Source organism: Varroa destructor, unplaced genomic scaffold, assembly GCF_002443255.2.
Source record: "Varroa destructor unplaced genomic scaffold, Vdes_3.0 BEIS01000006.1, whole genome shotgun sequence".
NCBI classification, from domain to species: Eukaryota; Metazoa; Arthropoda; class Arachnida; order Mesostigmata; family Varroidae; genus Varroa; species Varroa destructor.
In genome coordinates, this window is record NW_019211459.1 from 24,207,820 (window position 1) to 24,222,532 (window position 14,713).

Below are 14,713 nucleotides of genomic sequence, written 5' to 3' on the forward strand. Positions count from 1 at the left end.
TTCTCCATTTCGACAATAATATTACAATCGTAGTGCTAAATGACGTTTCCTTTTGCCAAATTCCAGCTCTCAGCCAAATCCATATCTCTTATTGTTACTGCTTCAAAGTTTCAAAGTTATTCAACTATGCGCTGAAATTTTAATTAAGTTTTACAGGACGTCAATTCCCTAATTCCTTAATCAATCAACTTGTACTAGTATTTAAAAATAAAACATTGTCGGTCTTCGTTCTCTGAGTATCACACGGGGCCCGGGGAAGGAGGGACTTAAAATGCTCAATCGCAAAAACCAAGATACTATTTTTCGAACTTTCTAGTCTTCCATATGATACACCGAAGCTATTACTGCCTTTCGCTTTACCACACGGTCGCGTAGCTGTTATAACAATATTCCAGTACCGCTTGTAACGATAAACTAACAGTTATGCCTCTTTCTATTTGTAGACCCTCACATCAACAAAATCACATGTCTGCCGGTTGATGCAATATTTCATATTTGTTTCTACAAATTTTTGATCATCTGTTTGCTTACGGTTGCCGCCCGATACGGCGCAAGCCGACAAGTCACCAACAATTTGTCCTGAGCCACAGCTCATCTCATTCAGTCCTAAGTAGCTTTTCTGAAACCAAATCTAACCCCTATGACTCGGTGTTGCCGACGGCCAAAGGAGGACAGCTGTCAAAGGTTGACGTTTTGCTATAATCGAAACTTGTTTCAGATAGGGAGAAACTGGTTTGAGTGCCGATTCAGAAGTTGTACTGTGAGTGGAATTCCGGACATTAGTTTGCCCTGAAGTGCTGTGATCGTTGCGTATGATCGTGTGTGGATCATATATAAAGCATGGTACATTTTTATCTCACTCATAATATACAGTAATTGATTCTTCAAAACTATGTTTGGACTATTGAGAATGAAACATTTACACAATTCCGTGTCGTAATAGTCTGATAAAGTTTACACCCTTTTAACAGCAAAATCAACACCATAATCCCGTGCATCAACTCCCGATGCTTCTTCACAATTGAGCTTGACGCGTAACAACACGTCAGTTAGATTTTTTTTTGTGTCTCTAATTCGTGTAATCTATAAATGACTATTCCGCTAATTACTGCATAACAGAGCTGAAAGCCGTGTCCGTTCAACAGAATGATGACCTACGTACAATTGTCTTGTTCTAGTTTGAAACTAATGCTTAGGTAGAACAGGTTTACCAGTTGGGTTGGCTGTAGTGAATACCAGGAAAGGAATATCTCTGTTGATCTCCCAAATGCCTCGCTATCCAGTTCGACGGGTTCGAGACAAGTTGGCGCGAAACAAGACGGACACAAAAAAACGGCTAAGGCTATTGTCAAGCTGAACAAAATATCACATCCTTTTTGTTAGTCGTACGCTATGGATACATACGGTGCATGGCCTACAATAGATAGGGCGAACATACTTTGGGCTTCTCATTCACCGAATGCAGCTAAATGGATCTCTAGTTGGGTTTTAGAAGAAACAGGTCGGCCCAGGGAATAAGGCTGATATCACACTGTCACCCGCCCAGCTATAGCGATAAAAATAAAGTTAACACACGTTAGATTATTTTTCTATGTCGCTTTCGTTTCCGTTTTGGTGAGATGCTATCTAGCAATAATGGCGAAAAGTCTAGCATTTTGTAGCTACGTAATATCTATCAACGGATTTAAAACCGAACCCGTATATGAGTATCAATAGAAATAGGCATGTCTAGACGAGATATTATCAATTATTGTTCGTTGCTAAACGTATTTATTCAATAGAAGGGGTTCAACATTGACTAAATTTGGTTTTGCCCCTGAGAACTGCTCGTTAATCAAGTTCTTAGATATGACATCATTTTCATATGGTCGAGCGGCTCTAACGAAAACTTTCGACGGAGATTTATAATTGACACCCAAGTGGAAATAGCTGGTTGATAACTTGGGAATAGGGTATTGGCCCCCTATCTTTTTGGGATATTTCCCGCAAAAATAATAATACCTGTAGCTGTTGGTCCGTCGTCCGTCCGCTGGTCGAATAACATACGATTTGTTCGCTTAGCGAGTATGTCATCAAACTGTTCGGCTTCTACCGTTGCTGCTAAGGGCCGACTGCCCCTGTTTATTGTATATTGTCTACAATATATATATATATATATATATATATATATATATATATATATATATATATACTGTCCTTAGGGATTAGATGATAGGCAGTGTTTCATTTAAGCACACTGTACCCAGTACGTTCCAGGAATGGTAATGATATAAACATGTCAGATCTCTCTAGAATGCCGGCCCTTACTTGACCTGTTTCCAGGTCACTGCATTTGCCGTAGCAAGGACTGTGGGGCGTTTAACGGAAGCATTTGTGTTTTCGTTAAGTGGGCGGCCTGCGGCTTGTGGCCAATTTAAATAGACACTTCAAAGTGAACGAGAGTATTTTGTTGTTAGAAGAGTCTGTTGACATGATTAAGCTTTCTATATCACTCTATTGGCTTCCTTCTTTATGCGCTCCTTCAAAAATCTCCTAAGCGCTCGATATGAACAATTAACTGAAATATTGACAAAAAAAACCTACCTAACGAATTAGTTCGTTTTGTGTTACCCTTCACCTTATTATTATTATTAAAATACCTTGTTAGTATTAAAATTAACATCATGAAAGTGTATCGTAAATTGAACACACGCATACACAGATGATAAGATTTACGTACGTACTTGTGGCAAATATAATTTATAAAATATTTATTCGAAATGTTAGTTCAATGTATTGGATGGTGTGTCTATTGCTGTCGAAGTTAGCTGGAATCTGCACTTCGGTGTGACGAGCTGAGTTTTTAATGGCTTTACGAACGAACCTACAGATATTAGGACTATTCCGCTCTATATGTCCCTCTTGTTCTTCACCTGTATGTCGATTAGTGGACGATGTTTGAAGTAATTCGTTATCCGATTTTTTGTCAAAACAGACTTAGCAGAAATCTTAAAGTTTGTTCAACGCGGTACTTCTTCGTCTGTCTTCTTCAGTAAGCTAATCATGCTTAACCATAGAATGAAGGCGATGCATTGCGAAACGTTTACCAAATTTCTTCACTTGATATCGTCGAAATTGTCGAATCTAGTTTTAGCCAGCACCCATATCTCAAGCAATTATTATTATAATTATGCATACTAAATTCACGCTAATTAGGTAAAGGCATTATTAATTATGAGATATTTCCCAAAGATAAAATATTTAACGATGCCAGATGCTGTAAGGTCCTAAAGAACCTCATCGAAGTGTGGCACAGTATTCAACAGTACACAGCGTATTTACTTTACGCAAATACACCATTTCATCGTCTCGTTTTAATCATAGCCTGAATGGAGGACAAACGGAATCGAGCCGTGTTTTTTTGCCTCTATATTTTCCAGATTTCCAGTGTCCGTGTGATTTCGATTATTATCACGGCCTAAACATAGGTGTGATAGTACTTGTGTTAGATCATCGATCTTTCAACGAAGTCACCGGTGACGCGGCTAAGGATGTTGATGTAAATCACAAGTACACAATTAATTGGATGTTTCCACAGTGCTGGTAGTGGAAATAATAAAGAAAAGTGTATCTAATACATACCGGAATGACGATTTTCTACTTCATAAAATCAAAAAGTTATTTGACGCGCTTTGATATAATAGAAAGTTCTTTAGCGCACTGAATCGGTGCAAAAGGCGCTCTTTTTCACCGCGAATGGTACTATGAAATTCTATCATTAATAAGTTAGATGTAAGATCTATAAATAACGGTTGCCACGAGCTGGGTGCCAGGCAAAACTTGGAAAATCTCCAGAACGGAAATATCCGCAGCCTCCTCATTACTTTCGATATTTACTTTATGGCAACCTGACAAAAGTTAAGTACACGCATACATAAATGATATGATTTAAGTGTGTATTTATAATAAATACAATTTATAAATAAGAGGTATCCCATATGTATTATTTATTCTACTTCATTGAAGAGTAGATGCACTGTCGTCGACGTAAAACTTCGCTAAAATATGCCCCTTGGAGGCGTAAGCAAAAAATTTCAATGCTACAACCCTCGAGAAAAAATATTAAGATTACTCCGATTCTTCTATATTTCTTCAAGCCAAGTTAATACCAAGTATATATACTAACCGGTTATGGTTGACCGGTAAATGAGTTCTAGTTCACTGAAAAAAACGCGAAGGCTTGCTGAGAATAAAATTTCCGGAAAACTCGAATCACCTTGAAGTTTCTTCAGCTGCGTTCATTAACCTGGTCGTATTAGCCTAAAATATGAAAGCAATGCATTTCAAAACGTTTGCTAGTTTTTTCTGCCAATAGATTCTAGGGATCCTTATTGAAGCTAACAAGCTTGATTTGCTTTTTATCGATGAGTTACGATTCAGACGATCAGGCTATCTATAATGATTTTTGCTAAATTCACGGTACATTTTTGGCACGCTACCAAAGAATCACCAGGGATATCAGGCTTTTTGAAATGTTTGTTATATCTTATGGAAATCGTTGCAGTTCTATTATACGGGACGCGAATAACAGTTAAAAAAACAAAAGAATAATCTGTTTTATACTGTATTCAGAAAGAATAGAAAAAAATCAAGAAAGCTGGTGAACATGCTAATATGTATCGTCATTGACGGCAGATTAAGTTGGAGTTTAATACATATGAATCGAATGAGGACATCAAATACAGGCTAAATATATGAAACGAACCCTGAAACACGGAAGTTTAAAGAAAAAGGCATTCACTTCTAAAAACGTTTGTAGTTATAATTAGGAGATTCGCTAAATCTTGATGAGATTCGGATCGCTTTCCAAAGAAAAAATTGAAGTTAGTATCGAGATCCTGAAAGTGGCAATATGTAGAATGAATTCTACAGCACCAGTAGCAATTTATCTTCTCACACTTTTTGAACTTGATCATTCAAACAAAAAGGCTGAAAAGACCACGAGGATTCATTTAAAAGGGTTTCATGGTGAAGTCCTCTAGGAATGGATGGGTAGCACTGCCAGTATTCCGTGTGAATATTAAATAAGTAAGCGGCCTATCTATTGGCGTTATTGTTCTATACGATGTGGGATTTCGATCAACTGCGGATCAGTACGCAGCATCTGCAAGAACAACGCAAGGATATTGATGGGCTCGTTACCTTCAACGTCTTATCGATGGCGTGTTCAAATGTTTGCCTAAAAACCGCTAACGTTTCCTTTACAAGAAATGTTCTTCTACTTCACATTAGGAAAATGATCTAAACAGTTTTCAATACATTGAACAATATTACCTAGAGACATTTTTTGTAAGGTATTGTTTTTAGTCGAGGAGTTTTATTGGGCCCTAATCCCTGGCCTCCAGTTTTATCCTCGCGACTACGAGTGGCGTTTGCCATTTGCATAGGACATCTTCGCTTGACTCACTGTCCAGTAAAAATAAATAAGGACGGTCTCCGTTGACAAACTCCTAGCTTTGAATTACCTATTACAGAGATCACTCATAGCGGATTTCAAATTTGTATAGTAGGTAACGAGGAAAGGCATGTATACGAATAGGTACAATGACGGGAAAGTTGGAAACGTGAAATGAAGCTAGTAACAGAACGAGAATAATTTAGAGCGTAACATACTACTATGTAGACCATATATGGGTTTTAACTGATTTTCAGAATAACTGTGGGCTACTCATAGGGCTTTTTGTCACGGCTGTCGACCTTTGTAGTAACGAACAGTACCAGATATTTTACATATATCCGCCCATTTTTGGATATGAGCACACAGCCTCATTGCCTTACTATTCTTTCGTACATGATACGTACTACACACATGGCGTTCGCTATTCGACACTAAAATATTGGTATTCTTCCGTTACTCGCTATAAACCCACCGCTGTACTGAAGTTATTCTGTTTCTTTCCGGAAATTGGTGAGGTTTCTTTGACAGTTGTCTCAGTTTGCTTTGGCTGTTCCGCTGCTTTAGTTCAAATGTCTCATACTATGTGCTGTACATTCTGGCACCGCGTAGCCTGTACACCATTCATACTGCTGTATCAATTACATCGTGCCTGGACTGCGATTGAGCATCCTCGACCCATTGCACCTGAGAAACGAATTTAGCAAGCTGCGTAGAAACTTTGACTTTGGCAAGCCCCTCAAGCGTTTTCAAAGGAAAGCATGCTTCGCAGACAATGAAAAAGTAGTTCTTCGTCATTACTTCATATTAGAGCTAAAAACGCAACTTATCTTAGGCTTTATGGGATAGTTCCTTTCATAAATTTTTAGTGTGCAACCGATTTTGTTCAGACATGTTGCAAAGCTTTAATGGCCAATTGCTGACATGTGTGTGACAAAGTTCATTAATGCCACCTTCAAAGATCTTTAATGGACTTTGCCTCTGAAGCATAGCACATTTTTACTTCTATGCACAAAGCGTATATAGCAATCTTAAAATGCTGTTTAGTCGTGACGCGGGCGAGTGATCATTAATTTAGGTGAAACAATACGAAAGCACTAATTTATGAAATATACTTAGACGATACAATGTAATATATATTATATTCTATTTTGCCCGCTGCCGATGTAAATAGAGGTGATGTCGATGGTGTAGTACCTTGACAGCCGCGCCTAGATGTAGGTAGGCCATATTAGTAATTACATTTTAGTTGTAAATCGTAACGGAGCTCGACTACTGGCCAACAATATTTCGCAACGGTCTTTTATCGAAAACCTCAGTCATATCAATCGCATAGGCCGGCTCAACCGCGAGTACGCGATCGTTTCCTCCGCAGCCTTATCGTAATGAAGTTATTCGACAACAAATTAGCTACTAAGTCCACAAATTTGTCATAAGAAGTTCCACAAGGGTCCCGCAAGGGCCTCACGAGAGCGACCCCTATATTGTTGGTGCCCGCATAGGAAAATTAGCCAGAAAGAAGCTACTGAAAATAATAGCCTTTTTGTGACCGAAGGAAATAGGGATCGAGAAACCCTGGTTATTTCTTAGTAGGCCGCAGTTTACGTTTCATGCTTAGCCACACGCAATTCCAATACCTTATCCGTGTTCCCGCTGACCATTAAATAACGGCCATTAGTTTGCTCGTTCTATGTTCCTTAAGTCTTCCACTATCCGACTACAGAGCCATTGAACAAAAGGAAACGATTTAGGCGGTAGTTTTATAAGGACATTCATAGCTATTGTGTGCACCGTATGTCTTAGCTGTAGGAGCATGTATGGATTGCGAAATCTGTGGCTTTCTACAAAATAAGAGACATATATAACATCCAATACGCATAAAGCAGTCGAAGTAAACAGTGGAAACTTCGTTTTGTGATTACAGATGTACAATCGTATGTTAATATCTATATTGTATATACAACGTTGCTTCAGAAAATGACGTTTGAGGTAGTTCTATGATATGCAAAACATTGTTCTTAAATCGCTCAATGTATTTTTTTATGCCGTAGAAAGAAAGCGAACTAACGGGTAGGTGTTTCTAGCCCCTACGAGGGCTTTTAGTAGAAGCTGAACGCATCCCAATTGTCCAACTTATTACCAACAATCCACCGGCAGTAACGTTTGATTCGTATCAATATTAGCCCATTCTAGACGTTAGCAAACGACTCCAGACAAAAATGTTTTAAAGTTCGCTCTTTGAATCCCTGTGGAAAACGAATTTGGTCCTACTTCAGGATCTTATCACCCTTCTATTATTGAGGTTGATCTTTCATTTTTATGTAAGAAATGTCAATTTAACTAAGCTTCTACCTTTTTCTTTTAGGAGCCTGTGAAGAGTATGACAACAAGGTACTGGTAAGACAAGTTCTTTTAAATGGGTAGCTAAAAGTTGCTGGCAAGATATTGGACCAGAGGGGGTTGTGACAGACTGCTCTCGAGTTAGATTGAGCGCTACGTGATACTCAAAATGAAGCCGTACAAAAATAGAATCTAACAAGACATATATTATATTTAATACGTACTGTTATAGGCATTTAGTATACTGTCATATTGTAGACTATGATATCTCGAGCGTGAAGTATCTTCAGTAACGTGAAATTAAATGTAGTTTTTAAGGGTAGCGCTGAAGCTTTTTGAGCGCGTTGATAAAGGCTCTGATAACCTGATTTATCAAACTCGGTATACTTTCTATTATACCTTATATAATTTTGAAGCTGCCTTTCGGTTTAATCGAAGTTCGGTAGGATTAACTTAAACTCAGGTTCATAAGGCTTGAAATGAGAAAATCAAAGGCAACATAACTGCTGTACCGGCCTATAATTTCGCATCCCCGGTAGAGTATCAATCTTATTTGTGTGTTTACGATACGATTTCAAGTCATAATTCAATCGTAAACGGTCAAACACCTTGCTCGCGGCGTGACAGCAACCTGCCTAGAGTGGCTACTGATTCATTTTTACTTTAACTATTAAATACTAAGAAAAGTACTTTCGGTATTCAGTATATGTTCCGGGTTCGACGAACTTTCTCTCAAAAATGTATTTTATGGCACAGTAAGTCGCAGAACTGTTGATGGAATTAAATTATGCCTGTATGGCCTATCAATCGGTGTGGGATATTCAGATGCGTATTTAATGAACTTCCACAAATACATTCAATATTCATAAGAAATCCACATATAGTACGTTAAGCAGTTGGCTCAATAGAACCAGGAAAAGCCTGCGTCTCTTGCTGGAGATTACCTTTGTTAGAAAAATTCCACGCATAAGTATTATGAAGAAGATAAATTAGATTTTGTGCCAGTTATTTCTTAGAGTTACTATCTATCATAAGTCGAATAACAGCATTTAATCGTAAATTTGGAGCCCAGTCAAGCGTTTGTCAAGTTTTAAATTGTATGTTTTTGGCGTTAACGCCGTTGAATCGTGGTCGGCAGCATCCTACTAACAAAGCAAAGTCCTTTTGGGTAACCTTATACGCAGATATATAATGCACATTCATTTGTATACATTAATGGAGAAGAAGAAGGTGTATAGATGTGATTTCATTTAATAATCCTTTTACATCCTTGTCATGACATCCTTACTATAATACAGGAAAAACCTCACAATAATAGAGCATCCTTTAGGCCTAACTATGTCCTATATTACGGATTTTATAGAATAGGCAAATATAAAAACTATGTGCGGATCCAAACATCAGAACAAAAGGTCTTTTCAGAGGTCTTCCTCACAATAAAGTATCTATCTGCGCATGAAGGACGAAGGCTATGATCTGGTATATTAGGCTTTTAAAAGCCTAATTTAGAAGGCAACAATTGCAAAAGAGAACAAATGCTATAATTTTTCAGAAAAAGCCGGAGGAGTACATGGAAATTACACAGCTAGGGCCCAATCTGGTTACCCCACAGGTTTCGTAGTAGTGAGGTCCAAACGGCTCTAGAACTGGAAGCTATAAGGCACTCCAAGCCGGAGGTAAGCCATGAACCAAAAATCTATAATATATGACCGTTTGCAACAAAAAGAAAACGAAAAATTACCAAAAAGGAGACAAAATTGGAACAAAATAATAAAACAGAAAAAAATTCCCCTTTAGGACACGACACACACGAAAGCAAAATGTGTAATTCCCTTACTTTTCCATAGCATATACATACCTATTTAGTGGGCTATTCACCAGTCCCCATCGAGTAAAAAACAGCGGGATAGACACTTCCTACGTTATTTGTTAGGCCTTGGCGGCGACCCGACTAACTTTAAGAAAGCGATGCGAAGGCCCAGTTAGGAAAACATCAAGATGATTGAAAAGATTTTCTTTAGTTATGGTCGGCGGGGTCGCCCAACTCTATGGCCAACGCGAAAACGAAAATATGTTACGAAAAGAACACCACTGGCAGCTCGTCTTCTTTGGCTGAAGTGTTTTGCCACGGATTTAGCGACTTCGGGTTGATTACGTCTGTTTGCTTACTCCAGGTACGGCACTCGTCTGATTTGACTTTCGCGTCCAACCACCATCTTCACATACTGTTTTTTGCAAACTCCCATTTCCATTTCTTGCTTCAGCGCCGGAAATCAACGCCACGACTTGACATCGGTCATAACAGTCACGGTGAGGCTAGCCAACCTTTCGATAATTCGGCCTGTGGTTTCGATATTCCTGCTTTCGTCTTTCATAATCTATACCCTCGGAGAAATCGGGCACGCGGCCACCTGGCCGGCTTTAGTTTAGTGGTTTGGCCGTTTCCACAGGACCATTCTGTGCATTTTTCATCCAGCTCGCTCGATTTTTCTAAGAATTCCTATCTGTCCTGATTACTATCCTGTTTTCGGATAACTTTTCGATATAGGAAGTATTTTGTTAGGACCATGACACCTAAATTTAAAAGATCCACTAAACTGAAGGACGAGAACCGCGTACACGAGTACCTCACGGACGCAGACTGGAAAAAAATTGAGATTGTGACAATCTCTAGTGTCGATTTGTCCTGTAGAACAACGCCCTGTAGAGCGTTATTTTGTTGGAAACGCCCGTATTCCCCGCGTGAAGAATCGAAAGGCTTCTAAAGAAAATTAGAACGGCCTCAAAGAAGCTTTATTGAAGTTCGTCGAATATGCCTGAACTGCCAAACCAAAGATATCAAAACGATATACCACTTCAAGCCAAGTTACCCAACGCGTCAGAAACTTTCTGTAGGGGAAAAATGAAAGGGCTTGGAATAAATCCATCTAGTTTATAGTGACTGATCGGAGCAATTCATGGTAAAACAAATATCACTGTCCCTGGTCAGACGCCAAACAGAAGAGAATGTCAGTATGAAACCCACACAAACACCGAGTCGACGAACTAAACCGGTGTGCCTTTAATATTGGCATTCGAATAGCGGCTCTACTGGGTTCCCTTAAAGACATCTATGGTCGAGAAAAATCTGTTTACTTCGAAGGCGCCGGTTGATGTTGCTGAAATTAAGAGAATGAAGGCTATTAAGGCTATTAAACAGTAAAGCAGACAGCATTTTTTGTGATGGTGTTCGTTAACCTTAAAAACACTTGGGTGTTTGACCTTTGAGGCGGTCTACGTTTGACTTGGACTTCAAGACATTTCTTTTCGACGTAAGGGCTAGCTCTCCGGAACAATGCTCAACTCAGGCAGTAACGGATGTATGACTTGAGAAGAATTATTCAAAATGGGATGCATGGTGGGCGTCTTTGGACTATTTAGGGGACAGCTTACTTTCCAAAAAGAGCAAAAAAGAAAAGCCAGCGTGATTAAGACGAGAGAGCGAGAGACAAACAGAGCGCCCATCGTTCCGACATATTGGTTCCGTTATTTTTTTTGGTGTTTGGGACAGCCGTAAAAAGCTGACTCGATAGCTACTTTGAGACCTTAAATATTTTTACCGGGAATCAATTCAAATTTTGTTAAATCAAATCCAGAGTGTTGGTAATAAGTCTCCAGTAGACTTGTATTATGCTTAACGGCAATCTGGAGCTCACGAACCATTTATGTGTCCACGTTGTCAACAAATTGATCGACGCTTTATGTGATAGGGTGCTTGATGTATGTATGATTCAATGAAATATTGGTCCTAAAACAATCTGATGGGTCGTTATTGTGTATTGGGTCATCGCCGACTGAAATGTAACTTGACGGAAACCTACATTGCGAACTCCCCAGGGTGGTGCTGGGTCCTTTCATGGATAACATCTACTTCGATTTCGTTCTGCTAAGCATCGAAAGCTCTGAGAAGTACGGTGCGATAACGGACGCTGGTAATGTTGTACTCCTATACCCGGTGAAACCAACGAATTATGAATGAGATTTCAACTCGCACATGACAGCGTTGAAAAGCGCGCTATAGATTTGCAAAATTCTGGTTTTATCATTAAATTAACCAAACAAATCTAATTTTTTCAGGTCTACTCAACACATATTTTTTAGTAAGAAGTGCTTTCTCTGCAGTTGCTTCTCGGTGATGTGTCTTTGAATTGTGTGGATGTACGTATATACATATATATACTCATATATGAACCGAAATTAGGTTATGGACACTTGCTCGGAAAAACTGTGCTCTAATATCGCCGTTAAAATTTCTGAAAGAAATTCAGTTCTAGAACTCGAGATAGGTCCTGATGAATTTGGGGTGCGTAACATACGGGTGCTTTATGGCATCACGCACCAGCTAAGTCCCACTATAAAGCAACAAACCATGCAACATTTTTAGGGTTACCGCTAGATAGAAGCTAGTTTACTCGCCGCTGTCATCTGTTATGCGCATGAACATGTAGTAAGTAATAGCAATGTAGACCTCTACTACATATCCTGTAATATTCGTTAGAAAGTGTACAGTATATGTGGGATACTATTTATGGATTCTTGTTCATGTAAAGGAAATGTAATATATATATATATATATATATATATATATATATATATTCTATTGTAATTTATGTACGTACGAAAGCAGCCAGCTCATATGCATAATAGCTTTAATTAATATCTGTTTACTGAACTTAGATTGGTTTCTATCACGAGCAAACCTCTACATTCGCAACAAGAAGATACAAAACAGATACTGATCGGCAGAGAAAGAAAGGCAGGACATGCCCGTATCTAGGACTTGATTGGGTACGACGTTTACACTTCAGTAAGCATCCAAATGCCACCAGATACGAAATCGCTTTCGAACTCTATACCCAAACGCAAACCTAGCTCCTACATCTACCTGCAACTTAAGTACTGTTAATTCATATCGGGTCGCATGGCGTTGTTTCTCACTGGCATCAACACGCAATTACTTTTTTTCCGCTAGGTGGGGTTCCAGATTATCTAAGTGAGCTCATTATGGTTTGAATTAAAGTGCATTACATATTTTGAACCTAGCTACCTGGGAATTCTAGCCTCTAATCTTATTCCAGCCGTATTCACCGAAGAAAAACGTAAAATAGTGTAGAATGATTTTTGCGACGTCCATTTTACTGCATTTGCATATTTATTCACTATGCAATATTACTGAAATTACTCAAGCAAGATAGATATTGCAATATAAAAAGTTAAAACATTTAAAAATTGTGATCTTTGCAATGTGGCTGCTCTATAAAAGCACGTGGGCATAGTTTGGTCGATCTGCGATAGCGAGAAGTCAATTGAGAATTATATTTTCAAACTGAGAATTTCAAATGAAGTTCTACATAAGAAATGTGATTCTGATATGGAACTTCTCAGTATTTGAAATTTTAACTAATCGTAAACAAGATTAGTGGTAGACATTTCAGCGTTGGTAAATGGTTACTATGAAATATTATTACCATACTACTTCATCGATCTGTTAGAGACAAACTCAACTAGTTCACTATTAAGACCCGTCCTTAATAGCTAACTAAAAAAAATTATTTACGCTCATAAACAATTTAGCATCACATTTTGTAAGTGAAGCTAGGTAAATGCACATGTAGGTTTTAGGGCTAAGGTCATATAAGATCGTCCATAATTATTAAAGTGAAAGTAAAAATTTAATGGAATATTTGTACTATTTTGCTTAACGTTTTTTTTTTCACTTTTGTTGTTAGTTTTACAGAATAGAATTAATATCATACCCGTACATTAGTGTGAGTTCACTTTTGGGCCAAAATGTAGTCATCCTCAATTCTCGCTGGAAATCTTTTTCAACAGAACACCCAGTGACTGCGTGTGTACTCTAAAGAATTTTAGTTACCCTTGTCAACGAAAATTGAGCCCTATCAGTCCATTGTCGGAAAATATGAAGCCATTACACTAAACTGATAGAAAAAATTCATCTGTCTATAGGTAGAGAGCTACAGTTTTCAACACTACGGTGTGCGCTGGTTTTGCCCATAAAACGAGACAACACATCGTGAGAATGTAGGTATTGCAGCTTTACATAGATGCGTTATTGCGATATTCGATTTCGCCATTTGACGTTCGCCAACATCGAGAATACGCACGAGTTACTTTAAGTTGAGTCACTTATGTTACCGTTCTAACAAGTTTTCGGACAATAGGACTTGATGGCCTGTCATTCATCACTGGTGTATGCGTGGGTTAAGAAGGCGTCTGCACGGAGCAGTTTATTTTTCGGTCCAAACGTATAAAGGCTGCGAAGTAATTAACGATCGTGGTCATTAGCATTGAGGTAGCTCATATTAATTCTAAAATGACTTATTTAGTAAAACCAGATAATAAAATTAACAACTTAAAGCGATCATCGTATTCGAGAAAAAAAATGGGCAGTACGATAGGTGCTTATCACACTTTGGGATCGGATTCAGATTCACCAGTTGGAAAAAGTTAGAAAGAAAAGAAATGGGTGACCCGTTAAGAAGTTATTTTTTAACGGGTCACCCATTTCTTAAGTTATCGAAGAAAAAACGAGCAATATACGAAATGCAATAAAAAATAGAAGTTCGTATTTTATAAAATGGGTAAATTGAGCACAATTAGGAGACAATTCAATGCAGCAACTGCGTTAGTGTTATCAAGACTATATGAATCTAATATCTTAGAATTTATTACGCTCGCTTTACTGAACGTAGAAACACGGCCAAGCGATTTTGCTGATAACTACCTGTTTTAAATTTTGCCTTTCCTGACAATCATCATTTGCAAATCTTGGGAAATTTCTATGTCTTCGACGCATGTTCAGTCGTAGAATTCTTAATGATGCATAGAGAAGTTCGCTAAGAGGATCTAGAATAGCACAACGTGAAACAGAGATTTGCT

General features: G+C 38.3%; 1 long non-coding RNA gene across 2 annotated transcripts in view; it reads left to right on the top strand.

Moving 5' to 3' along the window:
• The window catches only part of LOC147755012 (uncharacterized), a 30,652-nt gene continuing 15,939 nt past the window's right edge, over positions 1-14,713 (top strand). Inside the window, exons 1-2 of one of the 2 annotated variants that reach the window (XR_015330730.1) lie at positions 1-843; positions 7,800-7,825. This is a non-coding gene — a long non-coding RNA (uncharacterized LOC147755012). Of the gene's footprint in view, positions 844-3,419; positions 3,941-7,799; positions 7,826-14,713 lie in introns of those variants that run through there. The other variant, XR_015330731.1, reaches the window with a different exon arrangement.